We start from the raw sequence: 17,022 nt of genomic DNA on the forward strand, positions 1-17,022 counted from the left end.
TGGGAAATGGCAAGGCTGTGACTGTGGGTTGATGATGGTTTTTCAACTCTTTAAACTGCGTATCCACCATACTTTTTACGAAAATAAAAAGAATAACAATGTATTAGTCTAACATACTCATTTTAATCGTGAAGAACCTGAGAGACTCAGATTTAGGACGTTTTCCCAGGTCCCTCAACAAGCTGCCTTTAAGAATCAGGACCAGAGCATTGCATTGTTTCATTATTTAACCTGGCACAATTCTGTTATTAAACATAATCACAGTCATAAAAGTTTAGATAATTGTTCACTCATTCATTTAACAAAAATCTATTGAGGGCCGACTAGGTTCTCCAGGGTATAATATTGAGCAAAACCAGACCCAGTCCCTGTTCCATGGAGTTTATAAGTTGCTAAGAAACATTAACATGACATTTACAGTTACCTAGAAGACCACAAGATTTGGAAATTAAGTCCCCTAATTGTAAACTCATCTGTTTCTTTCCTAGACTCCTTGTGAAAGTTGTTCTCCCCACACACAGGCTAACACTTGACTTCACTTACTGACACAGTAAGCAAGAAGAAAATTTATTTCCCCTTTCTTCCTCAGTACCAAGAATGGTCCAGCTGCCGTCAGCATGTGAAGTATGGCCTTTAAGTGACTTCATGTTTCCATGCTAATGTTGCTTCGTCGCCAACATTTCAGCCCACAGACTGGCTGACAGCCCTCCCAGACCCACAGAAACCACTGGCTGGTTGGGGAACTAACAATTTACATCTCGTGGTGCAATGAAGAGCCAGTAATAAGTTGATTTTGTTGAGGATTGTGGAACTACATGAGAAATTGGCCACTTACCTACTTCCTGATGGAAATGTGACATAAGAAATTCTACTTAAATGGACAGTCCCATAATCTGGACATTCTGAACTATTCCCTGACTTTTCAAAAATAACTTCACTACCGATGCCATCTATGAATCTTGCTTTTCTCCTTTTGAGGCTCTCAAAAAATTAAAACTTTTAAAAATATTATATAAAAATATTAAATATTTTAATATTTAAAATATACATAAAAAGTCTTATGTCTTCCTTTCTACAAGCTAATCAAAGTAACTATAATGATTCTTTAGTTTCACCTATACAACTCCCTTGAAAAATGAAATGCCTAATTTTAGTTATTTAATCTTTATTCCAAATGAAGACTTCTTCGGTCTGTTTTTGGCAGTTTTTTATACTCTTTCATTCATTCTCTTACTGACTATTTTGCATGTCGGATGGAGGCAGAATGGCGCTCTCCCGTGGAGCTCAGCCCCCATAATGATAGGTATTCAACCAAAGAGTGCTTATTAATGGTTGTTCTTGGGGCTTTCTGGCTGATGGGCCACCATTCCCTAACCACTTCCTCTCAGACTGGTAATTCATCATCAGAGGGAAAATTCCATTATTATAACTTCATTCTGTAACAGTGAAACTGCTGTTTCTCTAAAGGTAAACCTGAAACTATGCCCTTCGACCCCATAGGACCCACCAAAGCAACTTTTTGTATATTTCTACTTACTGATTTTAGGTTCTGAGTAGAAACTAGAAATTTCTAATTAGAAATCGAAGGCCAAAATATCCTCGAGCAATATCCTTCTTTGTCTACTAAATCCTTTCACATTAAGGTAATTATTGCATTGGCAATGTAATAATAATGGCCTCTGTTCACTCTAGAGAGGAAGGATGTGTATTTTCAAATCCTGAAGGGTGTTAGACAAGGGAAATATCTGCATCAACTTGCAAATGACAAAATTTACACAAAAATGTAGACATCTACCATCGGCACAGGTTATTAAGAATAAAATAGTTAAAATTCAAAATCAATGACTCTAAGCTTGACCTAAATTTTTACTTATAAATTGGTGAGTTCCTACGTTGCCCTCATCAGAAAAAAGTTTATGAAATCTTACTTACAGCTTTTTCCTTTAGCAAAAATACTAACTTCTCTAACATTTTGGATATCTAATTCTGACTATCCATTCCAAGTAGATAAGGAGTAGAGATGTTTTAAATGCATTTGTTTCATCAGGGCAAAAAAACCAACCAGAGGATGTTAATGAGCTCAACTTCCTCCAACTGGTCAATTAAGTGCTGCTTTCTTTTTATTTCGACTTCAGTGCCATAGTTCAGGTTTTTTGTTTTATCTTTTCTGTATCCTAATAGCTTAACTATGCCCCTGCATCCATTCTTTCCTCGTTCCAGGCTCCCTTGCTCACTGTTGCCTTGATAGAATCAGAGGACCTGTTCAAAAACTTCTACTGGCTCTAAATTTTCCACAGGATAAAGGCTGGACCTATTGATCTGATACTCAAGGCCATTCCAAATGATGTCCCAAGCCACCCTTCAAACCTTATAGCTAAAATAAACTGCTCCCCCACTGCCCGAGTGATCCTTGGACCTTCTAACCTCTAAGCCTAGCTCATGCCACTCCCTGTTCTCGGGATGTCTCCCCACATCTGCGCTGTTTTTAAGTCCCAGACCATGATGCCCTGCTTGATCACACCTTCACCAGACCTTTCTCTGCCTTGTCATAGCAATTAACACATGATGGCTTACGTCACAGGTAATCCCATCTTTTCTCCCTATGATCCCAGCATCAGAAACATTGCTGCATTAAAAGGAGTTTAATAAATGTTTGCTGAGAGATGAATAAATGAGAAAAACACCAAGCAGAAGTCTAGGAAAACGAACAGTTACCTAATAAACCATTAAATGTAGAAAAGTCCAAATATATTTATTCTGCCCGGCAGCTGTTCATTTTCCTTCATGCTAGAATTCTGAGCACACCAATCTCTACCTTCTCATGCAGCCCCTTTGCAGCCTGCCGACACACTAGACTACACAACTTGCCTCTCGTCTCAGAGAATACAGCCCCCTCATCTCAGCCCTTTTCTTTACTCCATATCTCTAACTTAGGGCATAGCAACCTTGATTGTCAAAGTCAAAACATTAACTAGCCTATAGTAGTTTTCCACTTATTTATGATAATAAGCAACTGAGATTGTGTGATGGGCCCAAATATCCATGTAATTGTAAAACTTGGTTTTATCCAACGACCTTCACCTCTTAAAACAATTCACTCATCATGTAATGCTTAGTATATTAAAATATTGGTTTATTCACTCCTCTCATTCTCTAATACCTCTTGAAAAACAGAAATAATTACAAAGTAAGCAGCAGAATGCAAAAAGGAAAAATGAATCTGCATAATCGAACAACTTTAAAATCTACAAAAGAATCACAAATTGGCTACACTACAAATTAACCATAGATATTTTGTAAATTACATGTAAACTAAAAATCTTACTAAGAGAGAAAGGAGCAGTGCAGAACTTGAAGATACTGGGAACAGCTGCATGGTTTAATACCAACACATCCAAGGGATTTTATACTTCTGCCAACTTCTGCCAAATCCTTCTGTGAGGCTGGAATGAAGCTCAGAGCGAGACTCCTAGTAGAACATGTTTAGTCTAGATTCCTTCGGACTCCTTCAGAATGACTCAGGGGCACCAGTGGGATACCAGGCTTGTCCTCTGTCACTTTTCCACTGCCCTAGTTCTTAGAGGTGCCTGCGTGTTGCATCTTATTCCCCAGAACTCCCTTCCTGAACTGTAATGGTATCCCCGGGGGCTAAAAACCATGCCAGAGAACTTGAGAATATCAGTCAAGAGGGTCTAAAATATATCTTTCTGTTTGTACAATGTAACCAATGGAAAAATGCCACAACTGTCTTCTAAAGAAAAAGAATAAGCCGAGGTAATGTCTTCATGAGATATAGAGGAGGTTACTCCATGTGCTTTGCAGCAACTGCTGTGACATCCGGATTACGTGAGGTAATCCAACAGAACTTTCATTATAAACAGGGGGCTTAAATTCACAATGCAGTTATACACAACACAAGGGCATTCGCTGTCGATTTCTTGGTTCTGTTTTCCTCATATGAACTGTCTTAGAAATGTCATCATAATCTGCCAAGTGGCTTACTCTTTCTAAATGTTAACAGGAACCAGGCTTCCAATTAGGTAGATAGTTGATGTATAAAAGGTATGAGGACCGTCATGAGCAGAAAGTTGTTCCCAAACAACAAATCAGTCACTCATTACCTGAATAAGCTAATAAAATACAAACCAAGGGTTTGACCAAAGCCAATAATGCAAAAATGCTGTCTTGATTTTAGATAATGGATAAATGTCTACTAAGAAACAATGCAACAGGTGAAGATAAAATTTCTCCTGGGGTGGGGGAGAGGATGGGGGCAGAGGCAGGCTAATGTACAACTATGGGAATAAGATTTGAATTCTACCAACTCCATCTACTACTTCCTCGTTTAGATTAACGATTCAGACACTTTATGCAGCCAACTTCTGCCTTATAGCTCACCATATTACTATGGAGAAAACAGAAAAAATCTAGGCAAATAGAACTGTGGATCATAGGCAGTACATTGTCCTTTGACTTCACGTAGTATTTACTTTTCAAAAACACGGTATTTTAAATCATGCTGCTGTTTTCCCTTATATTTATTTGTACTCTGTTTTAAGGCCAGTCTCAATTGTTGCAAGTACAGTAACTTACTGTTTCAACAAAGCAAATTCTTTTCCGACAAATTACCCAGAGTATCATCAGAAGAAAATGATCTTACCATATTAACTGGCATACAGGGGTCTACAGAAATGTTCTCATGACATGCTTAAAGGACTCCAAGATACTCATTTCTCTCCAAACTAAATAGTCTGGGCTTCCTCTAAATTCTCACTCTCCACCACATTTTCCAAAGCTTTGAAGTATAAGACCCAAGGCTTGAAAAGTATCAATTTTAGACAATGTTAGTGATTTACGTCTTTACCTGCCCCTTATCTATCAATTCACCTATGAATAAGCTTTAATTCACTTCCGTATCTATTGGGGAAGGGCAAGAGGGCAGTGGAATAAAATGTCAGAAAGGCGAGTAACATACTTTCAAAATGAGCATTTTCAGTTCAAACCGCGGTTTGGTTTTTGTGGGATTTAATTTCCACTGAACAGAAACCAAGTACAGATGTATTTGATTTCTCCGTAAGGGTTAGTTATGGATGAATGGAAGAACCAGAGAAAATGCAACGAGAAACACTGGAGCAGTGCAGACAGCTAAGTGCATCCTGCCTTCCGTCATGTGTTTACGATCCTTTTGTGTCACAGAAATAAAATGTCTGCTATTTTGCAACTTAGGCTAACAAAGTAGAAGACAACCAAACAATTGTCAAAAGTGATCAGCTACATGTATATAGTATATTACAATTCTAATTAAGTAAAGCTGTGAGGTCCTTCAGCTATTAAAAACATCATCAACAATGAACCTAATTTGTGTCTGACCAGGGCCTTTATACTAACAGATGACTTACAGATGACAAGTGCCCCAGGGAACTTTTGCCACCTGTTTTCAATTTTTGGACAGGCAACCTCGCCCTGACACAGCCTACTGGTCTAACACTAGGTTGTGCCATCTGTTGCAATGATGTTGGTACTTAATCAATAGTTTTTACAGGATACCATCTACATTACTGAAAGACATTTTATTGTAGCTTTTCCCCTATCTTCTGCCACTAGTTACAACATATGAAAATCAAATGCCACAAATGAAATTGCTTTTTCAAATGGTCCAGTCCTACACAGTTGTTGAATAAGTCCTAATGGACTCTCTACCCTAAACCAAACATGGAATTTTAGAAACAAAGAGATGTGAGGTCATCATACTTCATCTCTCACGTAATACAGGAATTCCTTTGACCATAAACCTGAACGATTGACTTCACCTTCCATTTGAACATGCTTACCATCTCACAGAGCATTCCATTTCTACTTTAAACAGCTGGCAATCTGACAAAACCCTTCCTTCTCTGAGTGAAGACCTTTCTACTTGTAACTGCAACCTGCTCATTGTGCTTCTGCCCACTGGAGTGACATAAATGAAAGCTAACTCAGCAACTATAGAACAGCCTTTCAAATGTCTGAAATAGCCATCTTTGTCCTTGAGTCTTTTCTTTTCTAGGCTAAGGACTCCAAGTTCTGTCAGCTAATTCAGGTAATATTTTTTCCCTTTTCTTCATCACTTTAGTTGTTATAAATCAAATCTCTTCCATCTATGCCAGTGTAAAGTCTTTCTCTGAAAATGAACACAACACCAAATAACCGTCTTAACTTGGATGCAGTCTTTGATTTTTCTGGAAACTAAACTGTCATATAACCTAATAGTACATTCATTTTTGGTACGTCAGGGCCCATTTTTTGACTCTTGTGGATTTTTTTTTCCTTTAAAACAAGAAAGAACTCAAGGTCCTCCTTTAAGTTGTACCACCTAACTACTTAAAATTAGTTCAAGATTCTAGGCACATGTGACGTATTATCTGCAATTATTTTCAGTGCACTAAAATGTCACTCATATGTACCTGGAATCTTGAATTAATTTTAAGCAATTGGGTATGCTTCTAACATATTTTTCACATATTTTATTTCTTCTCAATATGTTTATTACTATCATTATAGTTGTTTCCTCTTAGTATGCTTAGTCTACCTTTTCTAGTTTGAGTATGGTATTTCTTAACAGTAAAGAATGAAACAGGAAATAAATTGTAGTTTTCCTCGACATAAGCCCAAATAATTAAATAATATAATGTTTTCAGCCCATTTTGTTCATTTAATTATTTATTGGTCTTTTCAAACTCTCATATTGTTCTGAGTTCATCCAGATATAATTCAGTTAATATCTTTTCTCTTCACTTATCTTTGCTATGATCGCCAGCTTTCCATCTTCTGGATACAGCTTTTGGAAATCTAGCCCAATATGGGAATTGCAATCACCTCATACTGGTTTCTAAGTTGCTGACTAACTTTTGCTCAGCAAGCCCATTTGTGACTTTGTTACCTCAACAAAATTTAGGAAGAAGCAGTTAATAGAAAAAGGTGATGTTCTATACACTGTACTAAAACATATACGTAAAAAGCCAGTTTTTGCTTTTTGAGGTAAGGAATGTGATGGTGTCATTACAGTCACATTTTACACAAGGTAGGCTCTTCCAAATGCATATAAAACCTGCACCATAAAACAAGTCTTGCCATGAGGTTGCCATCTGTTAGCGCTGATGAAGACAGGCTGGGATTTATGTCCAGATAGGCCATTCAGAGCTCCGGAACATAGCTGTGGCTACAGCTACCCCGGCACCAGCTGCCACAGTCACATTGCTAGGTCCTCAGGGCCATTTCCCCCAATATTTACCCTGGCCTCCACATTCCAGGATAGCCTATGTGAGAGAAGCACAGAAGACATTGGAAAAAATGTTGATGCCAATTGTTCTCTTCTCTGGGAGCCCTGCTCGCTCATTATGGGCCCCAGGACAGTTGGGAGAGTCTGAGGCTCTGGGTGGCTGGACTTGAGTACTGAAGGCTTGCTTTTCCTTCAGCCATATTAAAACAGACAAAAGGAATGAAGGGGAGGGAAAGTTGACCAGCAATAAAATGCAAAACTGGTGCTTGCTTTGGCAGCACAGATGCTAAACCTGGAACAATACAGAGAAGATTAGCATAGCCCTTGTGCAAGGATGACACACAAATTTCATGAAGCGTTTCATTAAAAAAAATAAAGCAAAACTGTACACTAAATTCATGAGACAATAGAATGTAATAAAATAAGCTCATATTTCTCCTATGAGTGCAAATGTAATACATAAACATAAAATGGAACAAGCTTGATGTTTTCTTCTGTTCCTACCCAAACAGGTAAAAATACATCTGCTGAATAATTACTAACATTTCACTTGCTGATTTGTAGTGGCATCATTCAAAAAGGTAACCCACTTAGGCTATTTACCTGTTTCAAGATCAATGTCATATACCTATATAGACCTATCTATCAACATGTACAGAGAGAGACAGCTGTATAGCTTAGCTCTGGTTTAATGTTCATAATGTTTTTCAGTACCTGCAGTACTATAGTTATATATTTCTCTGACTTGTAATCACACATGTGATTATACTAGCCCATCGTAGTTTTTCCTAATTCAGGAAAATTGTTGAAGGTTTTGGTGTCCCATTTAACTGATATCTAAAAGAAGCATCTTCTAGAATTCAGAAAGGCATCTTATTAGTAAGAAGAGCACTGTAAATCGACTTGAGGACTACTGGGATACAATTAAATAGGAACTTTCTAAAAGTAGGGCACACAAGCCCAGTGTGAATAATAGCTGTTCTGAGGCAGGCTGAAGAATCTGAAGTTAATCATCTGGATTTTTGAGATTCATACATTTAGATGCTTTCATTTAATCATGTAACCAAGAAAAAAAATGAATATTTTGCAGAGAATCTACTCTTATCTTGAGGATCCCAGGAGTCCAGGCATAAGCAATGAGAGACTTCCTGACTGCCTCTGCTCCACCTAAGCCAGGGGATTTGCTGGTATCATAGACATGGCTTTATTCCTCCAGATTCAGACGTCATGTTCTCTTTGTCACGTGATAGACAAGACACATGGGAATTGCTTGTACTAAGGAATCTCAGGTAATGTGCTAAGGAATTAAGGTGATTAAAAGGTGAGTTCATTATGCCTGACTACTCGAGACCAAAGGTACATATCTACATTTTCAACGAAAGTACAAAAAAAAAAAGTGGACCAGTAGTCCATACTAATTTTACAGAATTGTCTGGGAGGCTTTATGACTGCGGTAGGACTCCTCAAAAGAGCTTGTAGTCTATCTCAAAACGCTGTTGCACTAGTCACAGCCAAGTCTGGTCATTTTAATGCAGAGCGGCAGAGAAATTTTTAGGCAGTTAAAGAATCTAATGGATCATCTAGCTTAATAGCACCCTCAAGCAAAAGGATGCTCGTTGTTTCTGAATAAATGCAAATTAATGCTGCTCTAAAGTGCACGATTGCAGAAAAGTGCCAAATTTCCAAATTTTTCATTATGCAGGAGTCAATATCTCACATGTTAAATCTTGTCTCTGAACTGGAGATGTGCGTGCAGGACGTTTGTTGCAGCACGCTCTCAGGAGCTAGGCTTGTTAAGGAGTGAGGGGAGCGGGATGAAGCCAGGGGAAAAATTCAACTGGAATGCAGTTACAACAGAGGCCTGGGCTGATCCCGGGGGAACTCTGGAGCTAGGATGGCCCTTCAGAGCTGTCCTCCACGGAGGCACAGAATCCACTACAAGTACCTACTGTTAACCAAGCACTATGTTAAGATTTGGGGACAATGAAAAAAAATGGTGCTGGCCCTCAAGGAGCTCAGGGTCAGAGAGACATGCTGACAAATAATGACATAGTGCAGGTGACAAGTGCTGTCATAACTGTGTGTGGCCCTGTGCTAGGGAAAGCGCCTAGCACACAACCCACAGCTCAGAGCCATTACCACAAAGATATTGCTAGGATGCTGTGCATTTATTCATTCTCCTTTCAGTGATGAGTTTTAACTGCTTTTAGTGTATTGCTCCTTTTGAGTTTCGGAGTTATTTCTACAGTGATGAAAGATGGAGAGATATTTAATATATTCTGGGGAAGTGGGAAGCTGGTGGTTTGGAAAAGGTCCAGCCCTGAAACTTCTTCTTGCTCACATAAAGGACTGATATTGAAAATCTGAGGCTCTTCTTCCTTTGGATTGCTATGCTCACTCACCTGAAAACAAACAAACAAACAAACAAGCTGTAAGCCTCACCCGGTGTGCGGAAGCCAGCTCCCAGGAACCAACTGTATGCATCTCTTGCCTGCACCATTTTCAGTGATGTCTAGTTGGTGGCTTAGAATTGGTCATGATGGGAGTATTTGCATCAAAGAAATTGGCAAAGGCTTCAAAATCAAGGCTATTTTCTTTCCTCAGAGAGCCGGTTGTTAAATGTTTACTGGCACACCATTGCTTTTAACTGATGATATCACTTTGGCGGTAAAGTTTTACCAGTTGCTGAATTCTCTGTATTTCACTCAATAATGCATTAATAATTTGCAGCACTTACACATGTGTACCTTTCGAAGCACGGTATGCAGAAGACGAAAAACTACTGCTACCTTGCTAAAGAACCAGAGAGCAAATGCATTTTCTGACTTCAGACATGACCTAAAACCTAAAGAAATAGAAGCTGGGCTCTAATCAGAGATCACCTTAAGGGCTCTTCAGACACTTCCCATTATGTCCCTGATACCTGTATCCTTGGGTCGAGGACATCGAATGTCAGATGAAAGTAACAGTAATGAAAAGTGTAGTAATGGTTCTGAGTTTGTGCGGTGCAACAGGGGTGCGCTCCATCTGATTCCAGGGGAAAAAAGAGTGTGCTATGGAATTCCATCCGTCTAAAGTTTATTTCTGAAATGTGGTAAACCTGCTGTATACTGTGAGTTACCGACACAGAGTACAGAAGAATCAGGACGGAGAAGTCTCCCAGAGAAAGGGGAGGGGAAGGCTTGGAGCCATAATCTATTATACAATCAGGAGAGAGAACAACTTAAAAACAACTCACAGGGAAAAGCAGCTACAGACACCTCAGTGAAAACGACCAGAAAAAGTCAAAATTGATCCCCTACAATATGAATAAATCATATCATCAAATGATTTATTAATAGCTCATCAGAATCAAGTATAAATTAGATGCTCCACTTCTCAATACTTGAATCTGTAGTTCTTAATCTATAGCTTGAATTTCTTTGGTTCATCAAAAAATATTTTTGAAGGTCTTATCAAAAACTGCCCAATTTGGTTAGTTCTTTGAATGTAAGATATATTATTTTAAAAAGTAATTAAAAATTGAGGAGTGTTTTATTTTAATTTCACGGTGGTATTGGGCACACACATACAAACACTCTTTTCAGAGTTTACTGGAACAGCGACTTTTCTGCTACAGCATTTATTCAGTGGCTTACGTGGACAGTTGTTTAAGATTCACACTTGCCATCATTCACATTTAAGCAGTTTCTGATCTTTATTTAGAGCAGTGGCTCTTGAAGTGTGGTCCCAGACTAGAAGCATCACCTGGACACCTGTTAGAAATGCAAATTCTTGGGACTCACTTTAGACTTATGGACTCAGACTACAGTTGATAATACTGTATTATATAATCAAAATTTGCTAAGAGAGTAGAATTTGTGTGCTCATCAAAAAAAAAAAAGGAAATATGACGGGCCAACCCAGTGGTGTAGTGGTTAAGTTCACGTGCTTCGCTTTGGCGGCCCTGGGTTCGTGGCCCTGGATCCCGGATGAGGACCCACACACTGCTCATCAGACCATGCTATGGTGGCATCCCACATACAAAATAGAGGAAGACTGACATGGATTTTAGCTCAGGGCCAATCTTCCTCACCAAAAAAAAGGGAAAAAAGGAAATAAGTGAGGTGATGGATGTGTTAATTAACTCGATGAGGAGAATCCTTTCCCGATGTACACATAGAAAATTATCACATTGTACACTTTAAATATCTTACAACTTTATTTGTCAGTTATACCTCAATAAAGCTGGAAAAATAAATAAATTGAAAGGAAAAAAAGAAACTAGGGGTGGAGTCCGGTGATCTACAGTTTAAAAAGCCCTGCAAGTCATTCTGATCTCGATAATGTTCAAGAGCTGCTGTTTAAGATGCTAAAGATAAACTGGGGTAAATTCTAATTTATGCAAAGATGGACTGACACAGGGCATGTGTGAGGGTGCAGATTACATCTATCCTGGTTATGATTATATTGTTAGGATATTCCACAGTGTCTGGCCCATAGTCAGGGTCAGTAAATATTTCCTAAATGAACAGCCTTCCTTTTCTGTCCTAATCAGTTAATAAAACAGCGCTAACTGAACACAACAAAAATCCTCAGGCTTCGTTGCTTTGAATGACATTCAGTTTGGGGTCCTGTCTCAAAATTCATTTTGATCATATTGTATCACATTACTTTTGCAGATAGAATCCTGTTTCAAACAAATGATCCAGAATCTATTCCCCTTCACTGTAAGCTCTCCAGGGAAAACAATCAGGCGTGAAAACACCCACGTGCTGTAAAGCCAGTAGAGTCTCACTTGTAATGCTCATCCCCTTATTTCTTGAAACAAGTATTTCCGATACAAAAATGTTTACTAAATTTCAGCAGGAAGAAACTCTGAATTATCTCTTTCCATGTTTAAACATACAAATAGATAACTAGTCTCAAAAAGGCACCTCATTTTCACACGAGAAAGGACAATACGATCAGTATCAATTGCTTTGGAAAAAGGTATAGGAAAGGTGATAATTTGAGCAAGTTCTCTGTTCAAGTATACAGCGATCGCCACAATAGAAGATGGATCCTTTACATCTGGAGGCAACTGCTTCCTCAGCAAGTGCACGATACAAAGGCAATCTATCATCATTTTGAGGGGCTTTCTAGCATGGTAAAGACATCAGTGCAAAGCAATCCGGCTTCGATTCAGAAATCAGGGCAGACGCTGCTGAGGTCGATCAAATGGACTCCTTTCAGAGGTCACTGAAAAGCCTCCCAGAGCAAATATCCTCCAAGACTCTTCTCTCTGTTTAAGGTGCTGCCCTAAATCTCTATGCATTGGCTCTGTGCATCAATGCCATTTGACTTATTTAGATGACACCAACATTGGCAGAGTTGGCTTTGATATCTTCCATGACTTGATGAAAGTTAATCTGGCTCAGCTCATGAATTCTAGAACTAATCCTATCACACGACAAGGATTCTCACTGAGCCTTCTTTTGTGCTTCTAGTTTTAGTGCAATTTTTGTCACTTCTAGGGTATGAGGTTTTGCTAATATTTCTCCTCTCACAAGCTTTCTTTAATGTTGCACATGCATGAGAAACTTAATTCTATTCAGAACAAGAGGTTTTTGATGTACACAAATTGAAATGTGCTTAGAGCTCCGTAACAGTCCCATTGTGTCCTCACATCGAACAACACTGCATCACCATCCTATTTGGTTAGATTGCTATGATCCTTGTTGATATACTCAGTGGGAATCCATGGTTTGTATTTAGATCTTGAAAATGAGTTTGCACAGTATACACTGTTGCTATGATTTTTATCTACCTCCATAACGCCAACAAAGTAATTATTCCATTTGAGGTTCTTCACCAGGGTGCAAGAAAATGCAGAGGTATTAGCCAGAAACACTGCAGGACTTTGTTGCAAAAACAAACAGGGAAAACCCTGTTAAGAATAGCTAAGTGAATTCAAACACAATGCCATGCTGTACAGTCATAACCAGCACCTTCCGGAACTGCCAGGCGATACAGATGTACAATTCAGGATGAGATACCACAGCTCAGAGAAAGTAACTTACTGCTGCTCTGCTTTCTAAGCCACTAAAATAACTGGTACATGTAAGCCTTCACCGATTTCATATTCTTTAGTCTCTAGCATCCGCGATCTATGTATACTGATGATTTGTATGCCGATTGATTATGCAAAATGGCAGTTGAAGAGTAATAAGTTATTCAAGGCTTGTGCAAACAGACCTTGTGCGGCGGTCACGTTTAATATGAAATTTTTACTGTAAAGCAGTAGGAAAAAATATGTACTCTGGCACCATGATTTCTTGGTCAAGGGGTGTAAAGGAACTTCCTTGGCTTGGAAAAATATCTTAAGTGTTTGAGTAGACCGTATGAGTGCAAATTCATAGGAGTTAGATACCATTCAACTTCAGAGTATTAGAAGTGTTCTGCCTTCATGGAGAAGAGAAGAATAAGAGATTACAGAAGGAAAAGGAGAGAGGACCTAGCAAGATCGTGAGGCTCCACCCTCACAAATACTATGGAGTTAGAGTGCCCAAAAGACACTGCAACAACAGAGAGAACCTTTGCTCCATTTTGCCAGCTTTTGCTGCTGCCATATAAATCCCTTCTCTAAAATTTCCCTTCCATAACAAGTAGTAGTAAAGTCATTATGTTTTGTGTAAGTCGTCCTTGGGGAGACTCCAAGATGGTGCTGATTTTCATATCAACGCCACATAACACAGTACAAAGAAAATAAGTAGGAAATAGAACTCTAAAAGCTAGAGACATAGAAATGTCCTAGAAAGTCTCAGAAATCCTGGAAATAGTTCTGTATTTCTATATGTCTTAGAATAGGGGGTGAAGGTGTTAAATAAACTCTTCCTAGATCTTCAAGATATGTGGATCCCTAAGGTTCTATTTGGTTTATGAGAAGCTAGAGAAGGTCCTTGTTAAGAAAAGAACCAAATAAACTCATGGTTATAAGGATGTCACTCAAATGTTAGTTATGTTCCTTTCAGTGATCATGTTTTAGTAGCTTTCTAACAAAAAGTACAGTCGGAGAAAGACTTCCATTCAATTATTTCTAGTAACAAGGTCTTTGATTTCATTTTCCTTTTTTATTAGAAATACATTTCTCAGAAACAACAAGATCATCATTCCAGGTACCCTTATTATTCCTTACTTAAAAATCACTCAATAGGGACTGGCCCCGTGGCCGAGTGGTTAAGTTCACGCGCTCCGCTGCAGGCGGCCCAGTGTTTCGTTGGTTCAAATCCTGGGCGCGGACATGGCACTGCTCATCAAACCACGCTGAGGCAGCGTCCCACATGCCACAACTAGAAGGACCCACAACGAAGAATATACAACTACGTACTGGGGGACTTTGGGGAGAAAAAGGAAAAAAATAAAATCTTTTAAAAAAAAAAATCACTCAATAAGGGGCTGGTTCAGTGGTGTAGTGGTTAAGTTCACATGCTCCACTTCAGTGGTCTGGGGTTCACAGGCCTGGATCCTGGGCATGGACCTATGCACCACTCATTAAGCCACTCAGTGGTGGCATCTCACATACAAAATAGGAGAAGATTGGAACAGATGTTAGCTCAGGGCCAATCTTCCTCACCAAAAAAAAATAAATAAATAAAAATCACTCAATAATTTTGTATGATAAAAAGGGTTCATTGGATAGATAGTTGAATAATTTTTATGAAAGGGATGGTGATCCTCAATAAATTACTTGACATCTCAAAATTAATTTCTTCATTTGTAAAATGCGCATTCAAAATGGAATGACAGCTAAGGTCCAAATTTAGGTTCATTTCTCCCCTCTTTTCATGTATCAGAAAAGTAACTACTTTGCTTCCTATTTCCACTTCAATCAGAAGCCTGTCTGCAACAGGTCACAGAAACTAGTTGAGTGGTCTGCATAGCAGCTGCTCAGAACTCGCAATTTCCTCTGCTGGCCGCAAGATGATACGCCTTGACAACTTGGCAAACTGCTCTACTTAACGTCCCTGGGAACGAAGTTTGGCCAGTTTGGGAGCTTAATTTGAAAAATAACGAAAACTCACATGATGCTTATGCAGTCTAGAGTTAAACACAGTTTTTTGAGATGATCTATTCTCTCTTTATACCTAATTAAAAAAAAACAAAAAACTCCCCTCCTCAGACTAATTCTGAACAACAGCAACAACAAAACAGCTGTGGAAGGACCTTGACGTATTAGGCTCCATCACAGCCTTGGAGAAGATGAAGTAAAACCCGAGTGCCCTGGCCAGTAAGACTTCATATACAATTCCAATTAAATTCAGAAAGAAAGGAGATCTGGATACAGAGATTCTTGGCTCAGACACTTACTGAATAGCCAAAGAAGATAAGCCGCGTTCCCAGTTCTGGTTTATGTGTTTGGACGTCAAAGCACAGTATAGCTAATAGGTTACAATGATTCATTTTACATCTGTAGGTTTTATTACTTATTGAATCAAGCACATAGTGAGTGATGGAGAACTTTATCTTGGTTCAGGGAGGGGTCAAATAGTCACTCTCCACAATAGCACGGGCTAAGTATGAACAAAGCCATGAAATCGGTCATTCGTGCCTGTATTAGATAGTAACTGTATAACAAGAACCTTATCGCTGTAAAATTAAGCTTGATTACACCCTGAGATGATAAAGAAATAGATGATTAACTTCATCTGCTCTTTTCTATATGAAATAGCAGCAAGGTACATAAAAACAATAATTTTCATTTAAGAACATGTGCTAATCGAAGAAGACATTAGACCTAATGAAAAACACGTTAGATCTGCAGGTAAGAACTGAGCTTACAAGAATATGCTGACGTAAGTCAGACCAGGTCAAAGGGTTAGTCTAGGATAGTCTAGATATTTGCTCACAATCAGAAAAGACTGTGTGTATTTGCTAGCCTCTCTGTTATCACCTAAAATATAGAACAGGTACCAAGATTAAATAGAACTCAAACTCCAAAAAATAAGCCTTCTATATTTCAACTGTTCTTACAATGAGCATTTACCACGCCTACAGTCAACAAAAAAACTATAAGGGGATCAATATCCCACTTAAAATGTGACTCACATCCCTAGTCTACTTGATCTGCTCTAGAAGTAATTTCCACACAGCCCTAGATCAAAGACTAGAATTAGAGATAAAACTAGGCTGGCACTAGTTCACTTACAAATTACTTAAGCCCAAATTTTGAAATAAAGCATATATTTTTCATGATTTGGAAAATTTCCAAATTGTTTAATTGTATGAATTGAGTGTCTCTATAATAAAAGGCAGAAATTTGTGCTGACTTTTTACAAATTACACAAGTGTCTAAAGAGGAGATATCTAAAATTGCACTTTAATTAAAGAGAATTGTTCCCAGTAGCACCTCTTAATTACTAATCTTTCTTGTTTTCACTGTCTGCACTATAAAATAGGGGTAATCTATGTAATCTTATGGCAAAAATATGAGTACTAATGAAATCATATGTCACTCTGGATATCCTCAAAATGTGCTACATGAGATAGAATCTCGCCATTACTATGAAGTGTCACCTTTTGTAGCACACACACCATTTAAGAGCGGCTTTCCTTATATATCCTATTACAACTCTTTTCATCATATTCATGACTGTAGAGTCCCTGGACTTTGAGTATTTTTTGAGTGTACACTTTCTCATAGAATTTACCATGAGTTATGTTATTAACGCGTTTTCAGAATAAAATTCTGGGTTTGAAAGACAACCCAGGAGAACTACATACTCCATTTATCTTCTGAACAAGTG

At 38.5% G+C, this 17,022-nt stretch overlaps 1 protein-coding gene and 1 non-coding gene across 3 annotated transcripts in view; one reads left to right on the forward strand and one right to left on the reverse strand.

Moving 5' to 3' along the window:
* Nucleotides 1-17,022, reverse strand: part of PLXDC2 (plexin domain containing 2) — a 412,633-nt gene that overhangs the window by 278,889 nt on the left and 116,722 nt on the right. The gene's annotated exons all lie outside the window — the stretch shown is intronic.
* Nucleotides 7,521-7,628, forward strand: LOC111771264 (U6 spliceosomal RNA). Its single transcript, XR_002805009.1, has one exon. It is a non-coding gene; the product is annotated as a U6 spliceosomal RNA (small nuclear RNA).

Source organism: Equus caballus, chromosome 29 (assembly GCF_041296265.1).
Source record: "Equus caballus isolate H_3958 breed thoroughbred chromosome 29, TB-T2T, whole genome shotgun sequence".
NCBI classification, from domain to species: domain Eukaryota; kingdom Metazoa; phylum Chordata; class Mammalia; order Perissodactyla; family Equidae; genus Equus; species Equus caballus.